The sequence below is a fragment of the Macaca nemestrina genome, chromosome 7 (genome assembly GCF_043159975.1).
Source record: "Macaca nemestrina isolate mMacNem1 chromosome 7, mMacNem.hap1, whole genome shotgun sequence".
Taxonomy (NCBI): Eukaryota; Metazoa; Chordata; class Mammalia; order Primates; family Cercopithecidae; genus Macaca; species Macaca nemestrina.
Genome location: NC_092131.1, coordinates 20451172 through 20477352, shown reverse-complemented (window position 1 = coordinate 20477352; position 26181 = coordinate 20451172). Strand labels below are relative to the sequence as shown.

Sequence of the window (26181 nt, the reverse complement as noted above, 5' to 3'; positions counted from 1 at the left end):
TACAAGTAATATCTGTGCTATAGAGAAGAAAACTCCAAACACTAAACACTGTAAGACTTAACCAGCTTTGTCCTTAACTTAGTCAGCTATTTCAGTATGCTTTACCTGAGTGCATTTATAAACCTTTGGTCCTCAAATGCTTATTGGATTTACCATTCTTCTGGTTCTATCATTAATGAGTTAGATTTTGATGTATGTTCATTCTATATGAATTTCGTGAGAATAATTTTATATGAGAATCATTCGATGTATATGTTGGCCGTGCTTTTTAACTTTATAACATAATACTTTGATATCTGCCAGTCATTACTGGAGGAAAATAAAGAGCTCAAGTAAGCATCATTTCTCAGAATAATTCATCTAAACTTCTTATCTCCTGAAGATATATACAAGCCTTTTTTGGTTCTAGATTAGCTTAAAAATTTTAGTACCACTACAGATAAGTCCTTTAAGATGATTTAAAATCATACTTTATCTCCAATGTCCTGATTATGTCCTTTAATTCACTAAAATATGCACATACTTCTTTATTCTGTGTAAAAATGGAATAGGAATATGATAAAGAAATGAGGGCAAATCATTGTCTTAGATGTTATATCAATGTAATTATTACAAGAGAGCTGATTCAAGAGTTTTTAATGGGTACTGGGATTTATTCAATAAAGTTTATTACTCAGCCCAAAACTCTTACAAAGATAAAATGTCAAGTTTCCATCTCCCCTAGAAGGAGTGATGATGACTTCAATGGCCTAAATGAGATAAATCTTTCATTTAGGTTATGTTTTGGGGACTTTCCTGACCCATAATTTATTTTCCCTCGTGTCCAACTCACACATTTATATGAAAGGAACTCAGGTTAATGTATTTCAGAAGGACTATTTTAATCGAGTTCAGATTTGAAAGAGAGCATTTTCTAACAACAAACAAAGAAAGAACAAAGCACAAGTCCATTTTATTCCACTACTATTCAGCAAAAACAGCAGGAGACATCATATAGCGGACTGGCTTGGCTAGCATACATTTGGCTTCATAATAGTTTCTGAAACTGTTCATGAATAAATACGATTGAAAGAAAACCTTGCTTGACTTAGAACCAGATGTTAATACTTGATGTAGACTCAGCTCTGGATCTAAAGTTTTTATATATTTACCTTTATATTTCTAGTTTCAAATAACTCTCATATCAACTCCTTTAATCATACATTTGAAAAGAATAAAAGCAACAGCAGATAAAGAAGGACTCCAGGGAGAGTAGACTATGTGTGATAGTTAGGCAAGGGATTCCTGCCGGCACTAAATCAGACATCCCAGATTTAGTAAAGTGGACTTCGTGAATTGGCAATCATCTATCTCATCACAGCAGAATCTTGAGCAAGAAGAGGTCATGACTAACCTCTAGACATACTGGAATTCCTTACAGTTCAGGAAATAAGGCTCACTCCCATTGTTTCCTGCAGCTGGTCATTTCCTAACCACTTACCCAGAGCTTCAAATACGAATTATTTCAGGGGCTATATGACATAAACATGTAGAACACTCAGCTACAAGGCAAAGGGAAGGTGACTGCATGTCAAGCCTGCAGGTTTTATATTCAAACATAAAATCATTAACCAGCTGCAGGTTAAATTTGGCTCTCATCCACCCCTTCCTGAGGCCTGACCTTGGGTTGAAGAGCTTAATTTTCTGATTAGTAAATAAAAAGTATGAGTAAGAACTAAGTTACCAAACAGGTCAATAAGACATCCCTACTTAATCAATGCATAATTGAGCATTTATTGCAAAATGGAGACGATACAACAATGCAGAAAATAATTAACATTTGTCTCAAGCTTAATATGTTATAGAACATTGTGTGCATTATCACATTTAATATAATATAGTAGGGTTATTTTACTTTACTGCTGTTGTATTTTTTTTCTATTTCTACTAATAATGGAACTTCTGCTACTACTAATCCAGTTGCTATGATTATGACTATAACCACAGAAAGTGCCCTATTTTCATACCACGTTAAAATCCCTAAATATGTCAGACATTGGAAATGACAATTACATGAAGGAAATAAATTTATTCAAGATGCATGATGAACCTGCAACATGATGCACGTTGTTGATGTAATGATTGAAGCTATTTATCCACCACTTATATATAGCTATTAATTCTGTCATTTTACTTCAAATTAGACTCACATCAGCATACTTTGTGTGTCCAATGGAGACTAAAAAGTCAGCCTTTCAGCCTACCTACTTCTCTTCCTTGTGTCTAGTTCCATTAGGTTTGAGACTGAGTCTTATTTTCACGTTATCACTTTCTTATTTCAAAACATATTGTTAAATGGAAAACAAAATATTCACATAATTATGTAAACCCTACAGTCTTAGTCAGTTTGGGTTACCATAACAAATACCATAGGCCAGGTGGCTTAAACCACAGACATTTATTTCTCAAAGCTCTGGAGGCCGGAATGTCCAAAACAAAGTGCCAGAAGATTCAGTGTCTGAAAAGGGCCCTCTTCCTGATTTACAGATGATAGTCTTTTCAAGATGTCCTCACACAGAGGACAGAAAGAAAGGTAAGATTTTTTGTATCTCATCTTATAAGGGCACACATTCTGTCTTGAGAGCTTCGCTCTCGTGATTAATCACCTCCAAAAGGTTCCACCTCCAAATACCATCACCTTGCAGATTAGGGATTTAATATATGAATTTTGCCAGGGACACAAACATTCAGTCCACAGTACCTACTGTAAAAAAAGATGGTGAAATGCCCCAATTGAACACCTGAATTGCAGGCAGTGTCACTAGAGAATAGCTTCAAATATTTATTGGTCTTCTGGTGTAAGAAAGTCAGAGATGTGTTTTAGAAAACGTGTTCAGAGGTCCCCATGCATTATGTACAAAAGTGCAAATTACTTGAAAGTCAAATATATAAAAATCAGGTATTATTACATTTGAAGATAAGGAAATAGGCTCAGAAATGTGGGGTTGGTTTGGTTTGTAATCACATCTGGACTGGGATTTCCTGGAGCATTTTTGTTTTATTGTGACAACTGATATTGGATTGTTGATTTTTAATTTTGTCAAAAAAGTACATATAATCATACAGACATATACACATACATATGTAATACGTATATAATATGTATATAACACATACATATATAATCATACACACATATACACATATAATCATACATATACACATACATACATAATACGGCAATCATGTACACATATACATATACATATATAATATGTATGATATGAACATTAAATCATTATTATATATGTATATAATAATACATATTACATACATATATAGCATGACTCTGCCCTCACCCAAATCTCATGTTAAGTTGTAATCCCCAGTGTTGGAGTTGGGTCTGGTGGGAGGTGACTGGATCGTGGGGCTGGTTTCTAATGGTTTTTCGCCATCCCCCAGTGCATTCTAGTGATTAAATTCTCACAAGATCTGGTTGTTCAAGGATCCTCCTTTGCTCTCTCTTCCTCCTGCTCCAGTCATGTAGGACATGCTGGCTCCCCGCTCCCCTTCTGCATGACTGTAAGTTTCCTGAGGCCTCCCTGAGCCATGCTTCCTATATAGCTTTCACAGCCATAAGCCAATTAAACCCTTTTTCTTTATAAGTTACCCAGTCTTGGTAGTTTTTTTCATAGCAATGTCAGAACAGACTAATACAATATACAAACAAAATTACTCTCCTTTCATAAAAGAAAGGGTGTTTTAACTCCATAACTATAAGGAATGGTATTATTCAGAGAAACATGTAACATAAACAAGAACACATTTGCAGTGAATTGAATTGGGTCTCAAAGATATATATCCAAGTCTTACCACCAGAATCTCAGAAGGGGACCTTATTTGGCATACGAGTCTTTACAGATATAGGTAAGGATCTTGAGATGAGAGACCCTAGATTAGTGTGAGGGCCCTAAATCCAATGGTAGCTCCTAATAGAAAACAGAAATGGAAAGACACTGGGGAGAAGGCCATGAGAAAACAAGGCAGAGACTAGAATAATGCAGCCACCAACCAGGGACTCCCGGAGCCACTGGAAGCTGGGAGAGGGAGTAAGAGATTCTCCTTTTGAGCCTTCAGGAGGAGTGCTGCCCTGCCGGTTCCTTGATTTAGGATTTCCGGTCCCCAGAACTTTGAGAGAATAATTTTTCTGTTGTTTTAAGCCACCCAGTTTGTAGTAATTTGTTGCAGTAGCCCTGGGATACTAATGCAATATTCAACTGCAAAACATAAACACACCCACACACACACACACACACATATTATCATTCTCCTTTTTCTAATTCTTCCATAGTCATCTATTTTGTCTGGTGTTGATAGATACTCTTATATCCACCAGGTTTGTTGATTCTGAACCTTATAGCCTTCCATATTTCATATTCCACATTTCAGTATATAGTTCAGTAAAGGAGGGAAAAAAAGGCTTACAAGTTACAAAGTTTTGTGGACATTTTTAAGCTAATTGCACGTGCATAAAGGTAAAAAATCCAAAATCCCTATGCATAAAGGTAAAAAATCCAAAATCCCTATCTTATGAAATGCTTGGGAGGACAGAAGCTGAGAGTGCATTCATTGGTGAACCTCAGGCTGTGTGTGGGTGTAGGGGAAAGAACAACTTTTCCTTGTTTTCAGAGATGATCTTTTTCAGTAACTGTTGTAAATAACTTTATGATGGTTTTAGAACCTTGTTAAGTTAAATGCATTGGTAAAACTTACAATGGAGTAAACTTACATTTTGTAATTTCAACCCTTATAACAGGACACATCTGTATCAGGAAGCAGCCATGAATTTGGTCCCATTATGAGAGCTGAGGGACTATTCGACATAGATTGAGAGTAACAGAAGACATGGTTTGGAAGGGCAGTGAGCCGGGGTGAACAGAGGTGGTGCTGCAACTGTGAAAGTCACTTCTAATTGGAAAAAGACAACTACTGGGAGGAATCTTGCTAGCACACACACTAATTTCATTTGAGCTTTCTCTCTCTTCCTCTTTCTATCTCCTCTCCTTTTCTCCATCTCTGTGTCCTTCAGATATCTTTTTGGCTACTTTTTCAATTGAAAGATTTGGGAAGCTGTATTTTTGATGATGACACAAAGAAAGCAACTTAGTATTTCTCCTCTGATGAATTTCTAAACAAATGGAAGGGTTGTATAGTGTAGGAAAGAGTTTTAGGAAAATGTTGGGCAGAGATTCTGAGCCAATAAGGTATCAAGTTTAAAATGAAATATTCAAGGTGGTTAAGAAAGTGCTGGATAAGACAGAAGGCTGTGGAGCTTACCTGTGGAGATTTGAATCTTGGTTCTGCTATGTCCAGCTGTGTAACCTTTGGTATGTTGCATAAATCTCTGAACCTCACCTGTAAAGTGAGCACAGTAATGGTAGCCATAAGGAAAGATGATATGAACATTAAATCAGTTACTACATGCTTACAATGGTGACAGGCATATGGCAAGTGCTAACTGAATGTTAATTAGTTCCCAGATCTGGACAGAGCCTTGGGATTTGTTTCAGCAGTGATTATTAATAGTTTGGATTGAGAAAACAAAGATTACAATTGAATTAGGAGTTTATAATTTTAAAATCAGGCACAATTCTGTATATTCTTTAATGTGGTTAAGAAGATTCATTAACCCTTATGTTTGTTTTATTTAAATGCTTATATTTGTACAAATAAAACTTGCATAACAGAAAACATGGTACGTATCCTCTCCTTTTCTTCTCTTTCTTATTAAGTCACATAAATGGATATCTTATTTTCAGATCATGAAATATTCCCAAAGCACTAGTGTGGAAATATATCTCAGAGAGAATAAATCACTTATTTAGAACATTAAAGACCCCAAAACACGATGGAAGTATTTTAACAACAGATTATGATTCCGGGTCAGATGTGTGGCTGAGAGAAAAGTCCAGGTTAAATTGATAATCCTTCTCATGCCAAGCATCTAGAGCATTTCTGGCCGTCACCTCAAGTGTCTGAAGCTGTTTTCCTCCCAGCTCTCTTGGTTTGAAGTTGGATTAAAGCCTGATTTGAGTGGCCTGCCAGCCTGATCCATGAAATACAGATGGCTTTCCCCATGCACAGTCATGCTGGGACATCAGGCACAAATTCAATCAATATTGAAAGATCCTCTTGGGCTATAGTCATCTTTGTCATGGTTCTATTAATTATTTTTACCAGAATGTCTCTTCTCTTGTGCTTTCAAAGACCCCATTTTAGCTTCCCACACACAGCAGGCTTTTTATGGAGCTGTGATCCTATCCTAGTTGGTGTGTTTTTGTTACAATAAACATAGCTCTGGTTGGTGGATGGGAAATTTTCCAGAACTTTCTTATAAATGACCTCTGCTGTCACTTGATATCAAGTAGGTGTCTTGGGTGGCAGAGATAAAACCACGTGTGAGTCAAGGTGGATGCGGAGAGGGTCCAAATCTGACCTCACCAAAAGGTGCTCATTGAACATCATTGATTTGTAGTACTTTCAGTCTGACTTGGAACTTTGTGCAACATTTACAGATTTTGCCAAAATCAGTTTAAACGCATTCTCTTTTTAATTGGACCCTCTTAAACTTAGGTTCTGACATGAAGCCCTTAGAAAAAAATAAAAATATAGTATGTTTTCTAACTAATATCACAGACTTGCTGTCTCCAAGTGGACTTTGCAGACTTGTTTTATTGGAAATGTTTATTTTAGGAATCACTGACGGATTGTCTGTAGGCTGTGCATATAACAGAAATTAGTGCTAGTTTTAAATTTTGAGGATGTTCTAATGATTTCTCTGGAAATGTTGGTTCGTAATGCCACTTGTCATCAGACCTGTTAGTAGTCTAAGGCTGGGGTCAGTCAAAAAACTAGGGCTCCAGGCCAAATCTAAACTACCGCTATTTTTTTCCTTATAAAGAAAGTTTTAGAAAACACAGTTAATCCATTCATTGATGTATTGTCTATGGCTGCTCTCATATTACAAGTACCAAGTTTAGTAATTGCTACAGAGACCTGTGGCCCAAAAGCCTAAAATATTCACTATCTGATCCTTTATAGAAAAAGTTGATCGATTTCTGGCTATGTCACATTTTGAAATGGGATACATAAGGACTCTCCAAATTGTACAAACACCCTGTATGTTTTCAGAAAACTGACTTCTGGATTATTGGGAACTTTCCAAAAGGCCATCCTGAGAAAGCTTTAGAGTTCACACTAGCCTTTGGCCAGGTAGAATGGAAGGAAGGAGAGGAGGGAGGAGAGAGGAGAGAGGGAGGCAGAGAAGAGGTGCGAGGGAAGGAGGGAGTGACAAATATTCTTTGTTTCAATGAACTTTAGTCAGGCTCTCAAAACTTTTTTTACTTCCATCTGTGTACTTCCTTGGAATCCTGCTGTCAGTTTAACAAGAACCCCTTATCCTCCATATCTGATCACCTTTGGATATTTAATCAGGTTCCTTATCCTCCACCGTCCCCCAGGTGATGATGAATCATTCTAGCCTCTCTTCATCAAATATCCTGCTAGGTCACTTTAGACAGAATCCCCTCTACCCCAGATGTTTATTTTTAGTAATTTTTCATCCACTGACCCTCATGCTTCTCCTTGGCAATAAATTCCCACTTCCCCATGCCATATTCAGAGTTGAGCCCAGTTCTATACTGAGATCTCACTTCCTTTATTGCAATGGTCCTGAATACAATTTTACTTTCACTGCTTTAACTACTGTAGAGGTCTGGTTTTCTTTGTCAGGTGAGAGGAAGAGAGGGGGAAGGAGGATAAAGGGATGAAAGTTTCACCTTTCCCTGAAGGGAGGAAACAAGGTGAATGCCTAATGACTAATCAATAGTTCACAAAATGCTTCCAGTATTTTCCTGCCTTGTGGTATTACTGTTAGAGGCAAAAGTTTTCAGACATTGAAACTTGGAATATCATGAATTGAGTTGAATGTTTGGTAAAGTAAGATTGTGAGAGTAATGATGATGTTTATTTCCCAGATCTAAATCTTCTCTCTAGGTACTTCTCACCACCACCACCACTACCAAATGCACCATCATGTATGAATGCATTTCTCTTTAGGGAAAGCCCCTTGAGAATGAAGCACAAACCATCATTAAGAAATATTGAACTCTAAAATAATTTTATGTGCTTAATATTAATGTAGATTTACCTTGAAGCTACTAAGGCTTAAGCTTCAAGGACCCTCCATAGGAATGGGATCCTTCCAAGACCCTGGGAGCAGCACTAGCAGTGTGTTCACATAGTCATGTGCATTTGTAACAATTATAGAAGGAGCTAGTTGAACTGTAATCTGTTAATATCACTCTTCATTTTCATACCAACTCCTTCAGTCATGCATCTTCATATGTATATTGGCATTCATTGGCTGTGAGCATTTTCAGGATGCGCCCAAGAAAAAGTTGAGCTGAGGTTACATTCAGTTTGGCATAGAGAATGTATTCATGTGGTTTGTAGTCACATTAGCATATTGTTAAATTTTTAACCAGCTGTCTGGTGGAGGGATTGCTTCTAGGAAATCTTTTCCCATGCTCTGTGCTGACTCACCTATCATCCTGTCTGCAATGTCAGGTCATGATGTTAAACTTGCCCTAAAGAACTTGGAAATATGTGGCTAGTGAAGGAGGAATGAAGTTTGAACTATACAGTGCCAGAGTTAGTCTACTGAAAATTCTCCCAATCATCAGACTTGAGAAGTGATAAACCAAGCACTCAATTCTCACTCTAATATTCACATATGGTCAACATACAAATTCTCTTAAGAAAATTCAGTATAAAAATAATCAAAACTTGTTTTCTTTTTTGATGGCAATCTGGGAAATGAAATTGATCACAAAGCTCATACTTATTAAGCTCAACCATGAAATAGTACTACCATGAGCAAGTGTGTCTATAAGTCAATATGTGTGTCTTACACAGCCCAACTCCTTGAAAAAAGTTGACTAACCACAGTAATGACTGATTTATCTATTTCCTCTATAGAGAAAATTATATGACAAAATTTTTATTATATGGCAAAGCCATCAAGGAGTTTACAGAAAACAATTTAGAAAAAAATCATTATAGAGGTAAAACATGCAGTCAGTTAATTAAGAAAAGTTTCATGACACAAGAGGATTTTGTGATGCTTGTGATTTTCTCAGCTTTTTAAAATTTGTAATTTGTTATAATGTTTTTCTCATTCTAAATACTCATGTTCACACCTAACTTTATTTTATAAACAAAAGTAGTATTTTATAAACAAAAATAAACAAAAGTTGCACCATTTGTCTTTCAAACACCACCCACCAAAGTTTGTAAAAACTTTAGGGTCCACAAAGCTTAGATCTGACTTAAACATAAGGAGTTCTTTACAACTACTTCAAGCCTCATCATTAGAACTCGTCACTAGCTGCAAAGACAAGCTCCTTCAAACAGCCAAAGCAGTGGAAGTAATAAAGCTGAATCTTTAAATATAATCAGAATATTTTCTAGGACTGCAAAATAGTTCCAAATATTCTATATATAAAATCAATGGGTAAAACATTATTTCATTCATACTTGCTATGCAGTACTAAAGATAAAAACCATTTTAGCAAAATGTATCATAAAATATTTGCTCCAAATACAGTTGATTTTTATTTTGTGTCCTTACACAATGTTTAACATTTACCATCTAGTAACAGAAAGTATAATTGTATGCAAACTTTCAAAACGATTAATTTCTAATATCGTATAACTTTCATTAAATGCATAGTAAAATATTGATCACAGTGTTCTTAAGACATATATATTCCTGTTTCTATATTTTGTCTATATTCAATCATTCCCAGGAGCTAAACACAAAACTTCAACACATGAGCATGCAGAGAAACCAAAAATAATACCTTTTTTAATACTTGTTGCATCCTAAATAATCTCATTTAAGCATTATATTGCATTTTTATCATTTAAGTAATAATAAATAACATCTTAGTTTATTTTGATTTACAACACCAAAAGAAGACTTAAATTTTATTATATTTTTAGAATTTTATCTAAACTATTTTAAAAACTCAGTTACGTAAGACTTGTTATATAATTTATTTCTGTACTTTTAAACATAATCTTTCTCCAAAAACATTTTAATGTGCTTACTTGTAATATAAGATTTTTCAGACAGAAAGTAAATAATTTTCTTACTAACTTAGCTATAAGCTATGTGTTTAAATAGCTTAGATATTTTTCATAAATAGAAAGAGCTAAATTTATAGCCCAAGGTTTTGAAAAAGTTATTTTCAAACTTTCCACAGTTGGATTTCTCCAGAAGCTGGTAAAATCTAGGATGCAAAATGTTTTACTTTTATTCAATAAAAGTGGAAAACAGGTGGTGGAAACAGGACTAGGCCCGGAAGAAGTTGAACTGTGATGCAAGTCCAACATTGCCTAGGCCATTATGGAGCAAGAAGTATCCGCCAAAGTTGAGAGATCTTAACTCCCTTCCCTGGCTCAGAACCAGATGTGGGCTGCCCTGGGAAGGATGTATCCTTCAGGCAGTGGCTTGCTGCAGCTAAGGCAGATCCTAATGGGACTGGGAGCTGGAGGGGCTGTGCTGACCACACTTCCCAAAGCTGGGCAACAAGTCCTTCCTTAAAGAAATTATGAATCTCTATGTCCATCACCAAAAGCACATGGCAAAATCAATACATTTTATCACATAGAAAAAAAGTTTTTGCAAAGATGTTAGCAAAAATATGAACAATAAAATTCCATTTTCCCAATTCATTATGGGCATGTTTGATGAAACAAGGAACCTCTTGTGAAAGACTACAGATGTGATTAATAGTCATTTGATAAATCTTAGGAAAGTCTTTTTGGTATAGAGTAACAAATCCTTTTGTAAATCAAAAAACTTATAACTTTTTCTTTCAATAACAGAGAACCTAATTGAGTCATTAACTGACAAATCACCAGAAATAGTTATATAGTAGAGTACTACTTGGCTATAGATTTATGATGTGAAAGAAGTTCAAAGATTTGAATGAAATTACTGTAGAAAAACCTTTTTTTCTTCCCTCTACTTACTTATGGGGACAAGATCACTAGTGATTTCATCTATAAAGATATAAAATAGATTTCAAAAAATGATGTGGAATCCTAGCAGTCAATCATATGCATCAATGAATACAGAAAATAAATTCTTTAAAATTCTCATTTATTTATTTATTTATTTATTTATTTTTTATTTTATTTATTTTTTTTGAGACGGAGTCTCGCTCTGTCGCCCAGGCTGGAGTGCAGTGGCCGGATCTCAGCTCACTGCAAGCTCTGCCTCCCGGGTTTACGCCATTCTCCTGCCTTAGCCTCCCGAGTAGCTGGGACTACAGGCACCCGCCACCTCGCCCGGCTAGTTTTTTTTTTGTATTTTTTAGTGGAGACGAGGTTTCACCATGTTAGCCAGGATAGTCTCGATCTCCTGACCTCATGATCCGCCCGTCTCGGCCTCCCAAAGTGCTGGGATTACAGGCTTGAGCCACCTCGCCCGGCCCTCTCATTTGTTTATTAAATGATACTTGGCCAATAGCTTTTTACTATTTAATCTATGGTGTTTGGATCAAATGTTTTTTAATAATAATTGTAATGACCCCTAGGACAGAATACTTTTTTTTAACATGTAGTGCCTTGTGGTCAAAAGATTTTTAAAAGTACCTTCTAAAATGTGTGCTATACATGTTTATTGGCTTAAGAAAACTTTTCCATAAAAGTAAATAATTTGGAAAAGAGTCCAAAGGAGACGGTAATGGAAATATGAATTTAAGGAAAATCATTAAGAGGTAAAATGAACAAATGTTAAAAATGGAGCTTGTTCATTTATGTTTTAAATAGATTATTGTGGGTATATGGTAATTATGGTCAGGTTCCATTTGACATATTTTAAGAATTAATATAGCAACTTTATTTTAAAATGTTAGTGATTATAGAAACCATGTAGTATTTGCATATTTAATATCATAATAAAAAATTGTAGAGGTCAATTCATAAATATGAGAGAAGGTACATCAATTTTCTAATTCCTTTAAGGAGTATTAGGAAGATCACCAATTGACAGTCCTGGTTACATGGTGAGATGGATCCTTCACTCTCTACTGTTGGGCTCATTAGCCCTTCTCTAGAGAAGAGGACCCGGTGATGTCTGTGTCCATCAATTCCTAGTCTGGGAGGATCCACAATGACCAGAAAGATGGCATGACCTCCCACCCCCTCCACTGTAGACTCTTTTACTGAATTCTTCCTCCCAGAGTCACAGTATGATCAATATAATCCTAAACCAGTCATGCATCAAATTCTGTTTAATTCACAGTAAAGAAAGAATTGTCTTCTACGTGAATTTAAAACATGTATGAGAATATGTCACTCCCCTGTGTAAGTACATCCAATGCTCTTTATCTCTTTGAATAAAATCTGAAGCAGGCAAAATAATGGCTCCCCAACATGTCCATAACCTAATCCCTGGGACCTGTGAAATCTATGTCAGAGATTTTGCCGATTTGATTAACATCATAAAGTTTAAAATAGGGAGATTATTCTGGGTTGTCTGAGTGGAACCAATCTAATCATAGGAGCCCTTAAAAGCAGAGATATTTTTTTTCAGCCAGAAGCAGAAACAGACACAGCAGGAGAACCCAGAGACATTACAACTGTGAGTGGGATGTATGGGTCATGACTGTTTCTGAGATATATGAACACAAGTGCAAAGACCAGGCAGAGGCCTCCAAGGATGAAGGGTTTCACCTAGCTATTAGCCACCAAGAAAAGGGGAGTTCGACCCTATGACTGAATGAAACCGAACTCCTACAACCACCCGAATGAGTTTAGATTGAGATTATTCCTCAGTGCCTACCATAAAATCCCAGCAAGTCAACTCACTGACTTTGGCTTTGTAAGAACCAGAGCAGAGGATCAAGCTGGCTTGCTCTGTGTCTAAGTATCTGACTCATTGAAAATGTTAGATAATGCATGGGTGTTAGATAATGAACACGTATTGTATTAAGCTGCTCAATTGCCGCTAATCTATTATATAACCACAGGAAACTGAAGCGAAATCCAAATTGTCTGCAGAGCCCTGCATCACCTGGCCCTTGCCTACCTCTGTACTTCATCTTCTGCCACAGGCTCCTTGTGATGGGGTGTCACTTTTGTTTCTTCATTCTGGCAATTGCCTTCTGAATTCCCGGAACTCCCCACACCTAATCTCCCCAAGGATGTTTACATGTAATATTCTCCTTTGCTATCTGGAACGTGCCACTCCCAGAGTTTCAGATGGCTCATTCCTTCTCATACTAAATACTCCTTCTCCCACCCTCAGGAGAGCATCTCACTCTGCCCTGCCTAACGTAGAGCATTTCTTCTACACTAGATTATAAGCTTCTGAGAGAAGGGCCTATACCTAGATCATAACAAGTGACTAGCAAAATAATTGATATGTAATCAGTAATAAACAAATATTTCCTAAACAAGCAAATGAATAAAACAGTCAACTACACTCTCTGTGAAGCTCATGACAGCTTTAGTCTCTTGAGAAAAAGGAATTACTAGCAGAGCGTATGAGGCAAATCTTAGCATGGGAACAATTTCACCCGCTTTTTCTCCTATAATTATTTTTGTTTGCACAAAGGAACAAACCTGTCTTGACATATTTGTTTGTAAGATTTTTAAGCTTATAAAGCATTTTTGAAAGAATTAAAGTTGATTAATTTTTAAGATTCTTAGTAAGGTATCATGAAAATAAGACTAATATTATTAGCCCCACTTAATATGAAGACATAAAACATGCACTATGTATATGAGGACATAAAACACGCACTAAATTACAGCAGTGATTAGATAATAAAGATGCTTTGATTTCTTTTTTTTTTGATATATAATGATTGTCCATATTTCTGCAGTATATGTGACATTTTGATACATGTTCATGGGTGTAAAACGGTGGTTACCAAAGACTGGGAAGGGTAGCAGTGAGGGGAAGGATAAACAGAAGTTGGTTAATGACTACAAAAGGACAGTTACATATAGAAGGAATAAGTTCTAGCGTTCCATGGCACAATGGGGTTACTATGGATAACATTAATGTGTTCTTTATATATATCAAAATAACTATAAGAGTGGAACTGGGGCCGGGCGCAGTGGTTCACGCCTGTAATCCCAGCACTTTGGGAGGCCTAGGCAGGCGGATAACCTGAGGTCAGGAGTTTGAGACCAGGCTGACCAACATGGTGAAACCCCGTCTCTACTAAAAATAACAAAAATTAGCTGGACCTGGTGGCAGGCACCTGTAATCCCACCTACCCAGGAGGCTGAGGCAGGAGAATCGCTGGAACCTGGGAGGCAGAGGCTGCAGTGAGCCGAGATCACGCCACTGCACTCCAGCCTGGGCGACAGAGCAAGACTCCGTCTGAAAAAAAAAAAAAAAAAAAAAAAAAGACTGGAATTGAATGTTCCTAATTCAAAGAAATGATGCGTGCTTGAGGTGACAAATGTGCCAATTACCAAGATGCTCTGATTTATTTTCCTCTTTTTCTCCCAACCTCAGGAACTGCAAATGCCTTTGAAGGCCAGAAGAGTCCTGTAAGTGGTCTGAGTGTAAGGCAGTAAGAATCATGAGAACTGCATTATTCTGGAAAGTGAATATCCTGCCTAAAGACATTCAGAGGCAACTTTCAAATGAAAGTGCTTTGTTGCAAGACATGTGTTTCAGTATATTTCAGTTTCATGGAAATTTCCCAGTTCCATATTCAAGTTTCCATTCTGCTTCATAGGTAACAACTTAAATTTTTACATTGATTAAAATAATGGAAATAGAAAAATAAAATTAGATAGTGTAGATTTTAAGCACCTAGACTGCCAATAGAGCTTCACAATAGTTTGCTATTTTAATCATAATAAAAAGTAAATCTTAGGGAAAGAGCATTTATTTTGTCAAGAGCAAAGAATGAGAGAGAGAGAGAGAGAGAGACAGACAGACAGACAGACAGACAGACAGACATACTTAGTCTGAGTCCCGAAGTCCAAGAATTGCAAGCACCATTGTCTGAGGGCATGAGGAGATGGGTGTCCCAGCTCAAGCAGAGAGAGCAAATGTACCTTAATCCACAGGTTTATTCTATTTGGGTCCTCAAGGGATTGCATGGTACACAGCCACATTGGTAAGTACAGATCTTATTTACTCAGTCCACTGATTCAAATGTTAATCTCTTCTGGAAACATCCTTACAGACTCTCAAAAATAGTTTTACCAGCTATCATGGTGTCCCTTAGCCAAATCAAGTTCATGCATGAAATTAACCATCAAAAGATCCTTCTTAGAAAATGTATTTTATGTAATGTCCTGCAATTCTCTTTGATATGTATCATTTCTAAAAGGCCAATTACTACACAGGATATTAGTAAAAATCATTAGAAGAATACATGTCATTGTCCTAACATACATTTGCATACTTGGTAAAAGAAAAATTTTGTTAACATTTTTTCTCCATAACACAGGTAGTCAACCTTACACAAGACACTAGTGTTCACAGAACACAATTCGAAATTTGGTGGATTGGACAAGAGTTTTCTTTCTCCAGAATCTGTATCATTAATCTCTTGTTGATAAAATAATTCTTCTTCTTTATAAACCATAGTTGGGATGGAGAGCATTGCAGCCCAAGGTCCATATCTTACTTTCTAGAATGACCCAGGAACACTTCCCCCTCCTGGGACCAGGCCTAGCCCATGTGCGCAATGGTCATCTGGGAAAAAATTTCTCCTATGTCACCCACATAATCTTTCCAAATTCTTTCCATTAAACTCTGTCACATAATCAGGTAATGTAAAATTTTCTTATTATCATTTATCTATTATTAATAATTAAAATCAACATTTGTGTAGTACCATATAATTTACAAAGCATTTTAAGAGAATGCTTTTACATTTCTTTAAGTTTGACAACCTGTCAGAGCAGAGTAAAGCAGATACAGAAATATTCCCTGACTCTCTGATGTCTGTGTTCCTTGAACTCAACACAGAGTGAAGTACATCACAGGGTTTTATTTATCACCTACTTGTAGAAGTCTCACATGTGCTTATCTCCCTTCTAGAACTTTCCTCTGAGATCTACCTCATAGTCCCAGATGCTTACTTGATATTGTCCCCAACACAGTTTTCATCCCCACCAAACCTGTTGCCCCACATGTTTTCCTTAGTTGGCGAATGGCATGAACAGGAGTCATTATTGATGCCTTTCTCTCCTTCAACCTCATATCCAATCTATCTTTGAGTTCTGTTGATTTTGCCTCCTAAATATTTCTTAATTCCATTTACTTCTTTTCTTTCCAGCTCCCACCACATGCTCTAAGATATGACCATCTTTTCTGGACCACCAAAATTGCCTCCATATTGCTCTACCCACATTAACATATACTTCAAAGTACTTAAAGCTACTTGTAGCTGCGTGACTTGCCATCACCCCTGTAGAAATAGTGGAACATGGCAGGTACTATGGATGGTACCTCCTGTGAGAGCTTTGTAGGACTGAAATACAAGCACATTGGGCATATGTATCATCTTTTTGGAAGTGCAGGTATGTACTTACCATCCCTCACTCCCCATCACATTCTGCCCCAAATCCAATTTTTTAGTATGCTGATGTCTATGATTAACAACTTGCAGTCCATTTCTTTGGCTTATAATTTGTCTTTTAAAGAATAAATAAATTCATAAAAAAGGAGCAATTCAGCTTTTGTTAATAACTGATTCTTATGAATCTACTTATTAATAACTTGTTGTATATTTTTAAATTACTTTGATTTTGATCTAGATCTGCCACCTGGCTTTGTATGTGACTTTGATCAAATCCTTCAATCATGGTAAGTCTCAGTCTTCTCAACTGAAAAATAGAGGCAATATTAGAACCTGCATTTTAGCTTGTTGAGAACTTTACGACTTTCAGAAAATATATTTAAAGCACTGAACAGAGTGCCTGGTACATAGTATATGCCCAATTAATTCCATATTGGAAAAAATACATTTTCTATTTGACTCACTTTTGTTTGTCACCCTTGAACACAGTGCCTGACACAAAAAAAAAAGGGCACTCAAAATAATACAAGGATAGCTAAATTACTAAACCATATTATTATAAAAATTTCCCAACACTAGCTTTGCATATAAAAATGATAATAAAGAAAACAGTGAACTTGATTGCAACTGGAGACTGTGGAAAAGAATCAAGCAGCAGAACCAAAAGCATGAGACCACACACACCTGCGTGAGAAATGTCATCAGGAATGCAGTGTCCTGTATTGACTCTGAGGAGGATCTGTTCATGTCATTTTCTTCTGTGCTGGATTTTCTCTCATTGTTTATCTGTTTTGACACAAACAGGAGTAATATTGCAAGACAAATATTGTGCCATATAGCCAGAAGGCTGTCAATTTTTTTAAAAAGACGGCTCTAAAGAATCCAGAGCCACCAACTCAGCACCTCTGAAGAACAGGCAGCTTGATCATCACACTCCTCTCGTCACTCTGCATGCCTTTCTAATTTTGTCAAGTCGTTTACCTTAAGGGGAGAGGAGAGGAAGACCATATTGTGTGTTACAGTGTGATGATTAATGTTGAGTGTCATCTTGATTGTATTGAAGGATGCACAGTATTGATCCTGAGTGTGTCTGTAAGGGTACTGCCAAAGGAGATTAACATTTGAGGCAGTGGACTGGGAAAGGCAGACCCACCCACAATCTGGGTGGGCACCATCTAATGAGCTGCCAGCACAGCCAGAATAAAGAATAAAAGTGGGCAGAAGAACATGGAAAGACTCGACTGGTTTAGGCTTCTGACCTCCATCTTTCTCCTGTGCTGGATGCTTCCTGGCCTCATACATCAGGCTCCAAGTTCTTCAGCTTTGGAATTCAGACTGGTTTCCTTGCTCCTCAGCTTGCAGACCTCAGCTTGTGAGACCTCCCCTTGTGATCCTGAGTCAATCCTCCTTAATAAGCTCCCTGTTATACATACATCTATCCTATTAGTTCTGACCTTCTAGAGAACCCTGACTGATATACACAGGAAGTGACTAACATGCTGAGCACACAATGATAACCCTCTGGTAATCCGCTAGCCATGTTGTCTCAGGCAGGAGTTATGGGTCAATAGTAGGGATCTGGGTTTATATATTGGGCAACAGAAACAATACAAGTGATTTTTTTCATTACCATGGCTTGAAAGCATGACACATTGGAAAACTTTTATGCAATGTGTTGGAATCAACAGGGTTAGGTGCTTCCTGCATTAAATGGGAAATAGGAAAAAAAAAAAAATAGGGTAGGAGAAAGTACATCTAAAATACAGAGCTGCTTTATAAAAGTTTTGAAATTCTAAAACAAAAACCCATCCCTTAGAGTGTGGCACATGGGCCACCTGCATCCGTGGGATGGTTAACTTTTGTGTATCATCTTAACTGAGCCACAGGGTGCCCACATATTTAGTTAAACATTACTCGTGGGTAAAACTTAAGTTGTGATTCATCCTGAGTAAAATTCCTCTCTAGCTAGAAAACTGTAAAACCGAGGAGATTTTTGCTTCCAAAATACAAGACTGGAACAGGCATAGAAGACAGATGCCCACTTCAAAAAAGAGAAATGAGCAAGGAAGGAGAGATGATGAGTGTCAGGTCCAGAACCCAGCAAACATTTTCTCCAGCTCCCTTCTTTTCTTCCTGTGCCCTCACTAGAATCACCACTTCCATTCATATTTCTAGCACATGCTTTAACACTCTTCAGGATGCTACCCATTGCCCAGGTTCAGAGCTGTCTCCACATTTTTACATATTTAACAGAATCCCATTTCTCTGTATCAAAATTTGTATTAGTCTGCTCTGGCTACTATAACAAAGTGCTTTAAACTTTTTGTGTTATTGGGATAGAATAAATCTATTTTTATATAAGAAGAACATGAATTTTGGGGGACCAGGAGTGGAGTGCTATGAAATGAATTGTGTCTTCCCCAAATTCATACACTGAAGCCCTAACCCCCAATGTGACTATATTTGAAGTGAAGCCTGTAGGAGACAATTAGGTTTGAGTGAAGTCTTGAGGGCAGGGCCCTAATCCAATAGATCTGGTGGCCTTACGTGAGCCAGAGATGGTTTTCTTTCCACTTGCACATAGAGAAAAAGCCATGTGAGGACACAGCAAAAAGGCAGTCATCTGCAGACCATGAAGAAATCCCTCACAGGGAAACGGAATAGATGTGTACATCATCTTGAACTTTCCAGCCTCCAAAATTGTGAGAAATAAATATCTGTTGTTTAAGCCACCCAGTTTTGAGTATTTTGTTACAGCAGCCTGAGCAGACTGACAATCAAATAGCTTTTTTTTGTTAACATACAAATTCCTGGGCCCCATCCCAGAAATATGTATCTGTATCTATGGGAATTGAATCCAGAAATCTATATCCTGACAATATCCCCAGGGGACTCTTTTCATACTTTAAAAATTCAAAAAATTATTAATGCAGAATACCTCTGACTTTTAAAAAAATGGAATAGGAAGAGAAACACTACAAGACAGAGGTTACCACATTTCTTCAGTTTAGTGTCCCAGAAAATTTTTCATGACAAAAGGAAACATCTAAGGGTTTCACTTATTAAGTAGATACAAACAACCTAATAAGAATTGAATATCCTAAGAGCTTAGTAGCAGTTTGATAAAGTAGTTTAAACAATCTGTTTCCTTCTTATTCACAATTATTGCCTAATGGTATATGTGTACCTGGGGACACTACACAAGTACCTGGGGACACTTTCAACCTTGGAATCAGTTTGGATGCCATCATTCTTCCTGTTACACGTTAATTTTCACATGGCACTTGCTTTTTAGTCACTGCAATCACCAAAAACACAGCTTCAAAAGAAATGATGTCATCGAAAGAATTTAATGTATGCTAATGTGGAAACTATGGACTACCTTGAGCCAGTGTTTTACATAGTGTCCGACAAATGTCAAGTGTCACTATTTTCCTCAAATATTTAAACTATGCCAGCAACAATCCTATGAGTTCACTGGCACACCAGCATGCCTTGATACACAGTTTGGGAATCCATACTACAGACATTAAATAGAGTTTTAGTCAGTGAGAAGCGTTTTATGGCCTTTACAAAGTGTAGTAAAGATATATGCTCAGACAGCAATTCTTTAACTCTATGAAACCAACAGTGAATATCAACTGTCATGGTTCCTCACATTTTCTGTCACAATTTTAAAGACACAGCCTCAATCTACTGGGCAGTACTTCAGAGGTCCCTGCTAGATGACCCTGCAACTGGAGTCATAGTTGATTGACATGGACTCAAAATAAGGCAATTAGATTTTTGCTCTTCTCAATTTATAAATGAAAATAGTCACAGACTGAAGGTTAATGGAACTGGGGTAGTCATTTTTCTCACAGTCATAATATACAGGTGAAGGTAAAGGAACCAAAGAATGAAAGTAAGAAAGGAACTTCTCCTGGTTATACCTAACAAACTGTTTTCTAAAGTTTCACTTTCCACTGTCATACTGTGATCTCATTTAGAAGTTGCTAGTACATACCAGAAGAATGCTTTTACCTGTGTGGCATGATAAAGATTCCACTAAGTTGGAAACTGGTTATTCTGACCATATGAAATGTTGACTCTCAACTCCCCACAGAAGACTACCAAAGAAACCTGTGACTTAAGGAAAGCAAAGTTTTAAACTCACAGCAACAAAGAATAAAGTCACCTTGAAAAATTCTCTACAGAGGCACAGAAGGAAGAATATATATAAAGGATTTTTGGTTTGGGCCAAAGTGGTTTAAGGCAGATCTTTCAAGGGGGGAAAGTGGTTGAAATTTGGCAAAATTCATGACCTAATAGTTTAAAATTTGTAAGTACAATGAGGTGAGGAATTGGAGACAATTCTTGATAAGAAAACTGTTTTCTGATAAGGAAGCTGTTTGACCAGATGAGTAAGCTATTTGCTCAGGTAATTTGGTTTGCAAGAATTTCCTGAAGCAGTGAGGTTATTTGTTAGTATACAGCTTTATTTTTATTTGTTAGTATACAGCTTTATCTTTCTTGGCAAGAATTTCCTGGTAAAACAGTTAAGACACGTTGACACAAGTGTCCTCAATCCTCAAAACTAGGCTTATGAAAACAGTATTTCACAAAATTGTCTGAGGCGATAGATCTCGTGTTATGGACTGAATTGTGTCTCCCTGTGAAATTCATATGTTGAAGCCCTAACTCCCAATGCAGCTGTGTTTGGAGATAGGGCCTTTAGGAAAATTATTAGGGTTGATTGAGGTCCGAAAGATGGGGTCCTAATCTGATGAGACTTGTGTCCTTACGAAAAAGAAAAGACACTAGAGAACTCTGTCTTTCACCCTGGGCATAGAGAAAAAGCCATTTGAGAACACAGGGAGAAGGTGGCTGTCTGAAAGCCAGGAGGAGAGAAGCCAGAAGCCAACAGAGGGAGCACTGATCTTGGACTTATAGCCTCCAGAAAAAATATTTCTGTTGTTTAAACCACCCAGGCCTTGGTGTTCTGTTATGGCAGCCTATACAGATCAATGTACCCTGAAGATCAAAGACAGATAGCGTTACTACTCTGAAATAGAGAAGGAGGAGTATGAATATGACTCAGCGTGAACTCCTGTTATAATAAGCACTTTGACAAAGCCTAAGAAAGATTGTCATTATCCTGACAGACAGATCTACCAGGAGCCACTTAAAAAGAAACATAAGGGCTTTCTTACTAAGCAAGACTCATCGCCCACCAAAATAAGAGAAGAAAAAAATAGGTGGAAGATAATGGACATCATTAATTGGCAGCAAGAATAAGAATGATAGCCTATGTTCTACCCTTGCTTGTTATATTACTTGGTCAGGTAAGTCTTCTCCAAAACTCATCTTGTTTTAATGTGATCTCATTATGTAATGTTATTTAACCACAGACGGTACTTCCATTGCATCAAGGGTTGAATGTGCGGTATAAATCCTTGAGAAATGCTTAGAAGTTTTCAGATGAAGAAAACTTTATGCATAGACAGTCAAACATTTCTGAATATTCTTGGATTTCCGAGCATATCATGACATCTTATATGGAACCTGCTGTGATTTCGCATCTCACCTTATAATAATCCTCACCAAATGACCGGAGACTCCAAATGGCTCCCTCTCTCAGGCTCTGCTGACTACTGCACCCAGAATAGTCAACTCATAACAACAGGAGTAAAAATAAATTGAGTACTCCCCTGGGCATGTATTTGTAGCAGATTCCAGTAATACAATGACAAGAACATTCTTTAAACTCTAATGTCCTGCCTTTTTGTGCTTTTATAAGTTCTGCTATTGATTTGTTTATATTCTATTTGCTTGTTAATGGTCTAGAAATATACTGTACAGTATCTAAAACACCATCATCATACTTAACTCCTCTCCTTTTTCTCTTTTATTTGTAGCAATATCTGGGATTTCTTATGAATAACAAGATAGGAATACAAGTAGTTTATCTTCAGTAGTGATGAAGATAGGTATTTACTAGAATATATAAATGGACAAACAAGGAAACTAGAATGTTGAAATAAACTAAGATTTAATCCATTGCCTCAGACAGGCTATAAAAATGTTATTAGGGATTTGCTACAGAAACAAAAGAAAACTGCTGTTTTTAATTCTTTCTTGGCTTAATCATACAAAAGTTTAATAAGCTGTGTACCTAAATGGGAGATGGATTTTACAATTTGGGAATAACAGTATGTTTATAAATCTCTTTTGTACCTCCTCCGCAGCTGAAACTAGAGATCCGTCATTTTAATTGGGCTTCAGATGGACAAAATTCTTCCTTTCCTTACAAATCGATGTTTTTAAAGAGCCAGGTGGAATAGTCACTATGGTTCATAGATGCATTTTTATGTACTCAAGGATTTATAATATTAAGGAGTGGAAGCATGTCTTATTTATTTTTTTATTCTTCACTGGTCCAGCCACGATGCCTTCGCCAAAGTTGGGGAATGTAACCGAATGCTCGGAAATGTGTTCCCCTCTTTGCTCAATGCTAAGATGCATGTATTTTCATATTTTAACATTGTTTAAACTGAATTATCTACACGTAGTTATCATAAGTTTTTTCCTCCCAAAATATGTTAATGCATCAATTGTTTCTTCTGACTGATAATATCTTAAATTGAGGAAGGAAGGATAAGTATAAAAATTCTTTCAGCTATCACTCTACAATCTCAGGACAGAATTGAGATATCTCTCCTTTACAATCCAAAAAAAGTTATATTTATTGAGGCTTTTCCACCTACCAGGCACTGTGCCAGATTTGTTCTTGGTTGAGAATTTTATTTTATTCAATTAAATTAGAAGACGGGATTTTTTGCTGCTTGTTTTGTTTGTTTTTAAGCAAAGTGAAAAATCACTTCTCAGGGACTAGTTTCTTCTCTAAAAAAGAACATTCTTTAGAATAAAGCAGAGTAAACCCATTCAGTGATAGATTTCCTTGATCCTTGATTCGTGACCGGACCGTCCAACCTGAAAGCACTCACTCAGAAGCCGCAGTAGCATGGGCAGGGAAAATTACAGGACACAGAGCCAGTCACTGCTGAAGCATGACAAATGAAGGCAGAAGGTCTCTGCCTAGCAAGGGCAGGTGGACTGCTCACCCATCTCTCTGAGCCCTGGGCTTCACAGCATCTTGTACTGCCTCAAATGGGAGGCAACAAGCAGCCCTAAAACCTGCATACAATAATCTGAAATATCTGCATTTATCATTAAATGTTTGAGTATTTACCTCCTTTTGTCCCTTTCTCCCCTCCACCCCTGCCTTGTGGTTGGTTGTCTACATTCTCTTAGCTTTGCTGCACATGCCTTCAAATGTTATGAGAAAAGTGGACTAGAAAGTAGAAATGTAGATATCTCAAAGGCATTTGTCTATATGCCCGGATTTCCTAGCAAAGATATGAAACTATCATGATATTGCACTTCTAAATTATTGCTCCAGAATCAGGGTACTGAAGTTTGCACCCCAGCTGTACTGCTTACGAACTATGAACTTGGGCAATTTACTCAACCTCCCTATAGCTCAGATTTAATATTTAGGAAATTGCACAATTCCTTTTTGATACAGTTGTTGTGAGGATTAGGTAAGATAATGCAATGCAAACTGTTTAACACGATGCCTGACACATAGCACAGGATCAATAAACGTGATGGTTATTCTTAATGTTGAGTCTTAATTAATCTAAGGAATCTCTTTCTACTAAATCTCTATGTCAGTAAGTTACTAGCCAAAAGTAGCTTAAACTAAGGACAGCTCAACCAATAGAAGAGTGATTTACTTTAGCTGATTGCAGGATTAAGTTGTCACAAAAATGTCTCGATAGATAGATAAAGAAATAGATTATGACAGCACCTGAATTAAAATTTCAAATGGTAATTAAATACAATTCATCAAAATTATATTCAAAAGTATTAATCTACTGCATTATAATTAGACATTTTATACGTAGTTCACCTGCCTTTGAATTTTGGCATTGCCTGAGATTCCCCTGTTTCCACATCTATTCCTTTGTCCATTATTTCACCTACCCATTAATTCCTACATAGATTAATTTCTTTATGCATTCGCTTATCCATTCAAATATTGTCTTAGCATGTGGCTTTTTCCTCCCATGCAATTTTTAAATTTACTATGATTTTTAAAAATTCTATATACTTTTTCCTTCCCGATTGTATTCTAATACTTAGTTTTTATCATTATCACATTTTTAGGCAAGGTTTCCATTGCAAGTTTGTTTGCATACAAAGAAATCATAATGTCCTATATATTTATGGGTCTTAAATGCAATACTAGTCTAACTGATGCTCCTCAACTTCAATGTGATTTAAGACAATGATTTTTTTGGAATTCTTTCTCCTGCCAATTCTTATTATTCATTAAGTGCTTCTTATTTCCTCTCTGCATGAAGGATACTCCTGAAGAATTCTAAATGTCAGGTAACTTGAATTATCAGAAAGTCCTATTCAGATGTGGATGGCCTGTCTTTAGATTTACAATATGATCTTCTAGAGAATATCTCGCAAACATGTTAGAAGGTAATATATTTTGGCTTAGTATTAGAAAGAATGTCATGAAGTGCTGAATTGCACGAGAATGAATTTTTTAAGATGACAAAGTCCCTCCTAATGAACAGACTAAGAAGAGCCTATGATATTATTCATCAGAGGCGCTGCAGGTGAATTTGACAGAATAATTAAACTAGGCAACAGCTCTAGCTAAGGTACCTTCTTACTCAGATAGTTTGTTGTTGTTTAAGTTATTTCCATATATAGAAACCTGGTAGGTGGAGAATCTGGTAAGAACAAGATCTGGATCTCAGACATGTATTAATTTGTGGTCAGAAAGGAGAAGAAAAAAAAATATGTTAGGTTGGAGGCAGGGACTTGACATTTGTTCAAGTTCAGATGCAAGTGGCAGGTAAGGGTGATGGCAGTCCCAGGCCACAGTCAGAATGGCTCAAGACAGAGGAAGCTAATATTATGCTTCCTGTCTACTGCAGTTCACTGCAGTAAGTAATCAAAAGGCTTGAACTTTACAAAGAGCTGCTTTAGGGTGTATTATATCTCTAAAGCATAAACCATAGTGAAGCAACAGAAGTGAAACATTTTGACATGGAAATGAATGAATCTTTTTTTTTTTAAACAAAAAAGAGAAATATTTTGAGTTTCCTCGTGTTCACCAAATAATCAGCTTCATTTTTCTTTTCCTGAATAAAATGTATTCTAAGGTTGTCTTATAGCCTATCATCACTCTTTCAGGTAAAATTTGATCATTCATTCGTTTGGAAACATTCATAGATCCCCGACAATGTGCCAAGCACACCTCTACATGCTGGGATAAAAAGATAAATTAGATTTGGTCTCTGATTTCCGGAACCAACCTCTCAGACTTATGGAAGAGTTAGTCATGTAAAATAAAAGATGAATAGCAATACAGCATGATGAGTGTTATAACTGAACGATAGAGAAAAGTGGAACTTCTAAGGAATCAATTATTCACCAAATTGCTATTTCCCAAGAATGTTACACTAAATAGATAATTAAATTGTCTGACTTACTATAGAAGTTCTAG

The 26181-nt window shown here is 36.7% G+C and overlaps 1 long non-coding RNA gene across 1 annotated transcript in view; it reads right to left on the bottom strand.

Moving 5' to 3' along the window:
* The window catches only part of LOC139364085 (uncharacterized), a 101950-nt gene that overhangs the window by 34082 nt on the left and 41687 nt on the right, over positions 1 to 26181 (bottom strand). Inside the window, exon 2 of the long non-coding RNA XR_011625337.1 lies at positions 5317 to 5394. This is a non-coding gene — a long non-coding RNA (uncharacterized lncRNA). The remainder of the gene's footprint in view (positions 1 to 5316; positions 5395 to 26181) is intronic.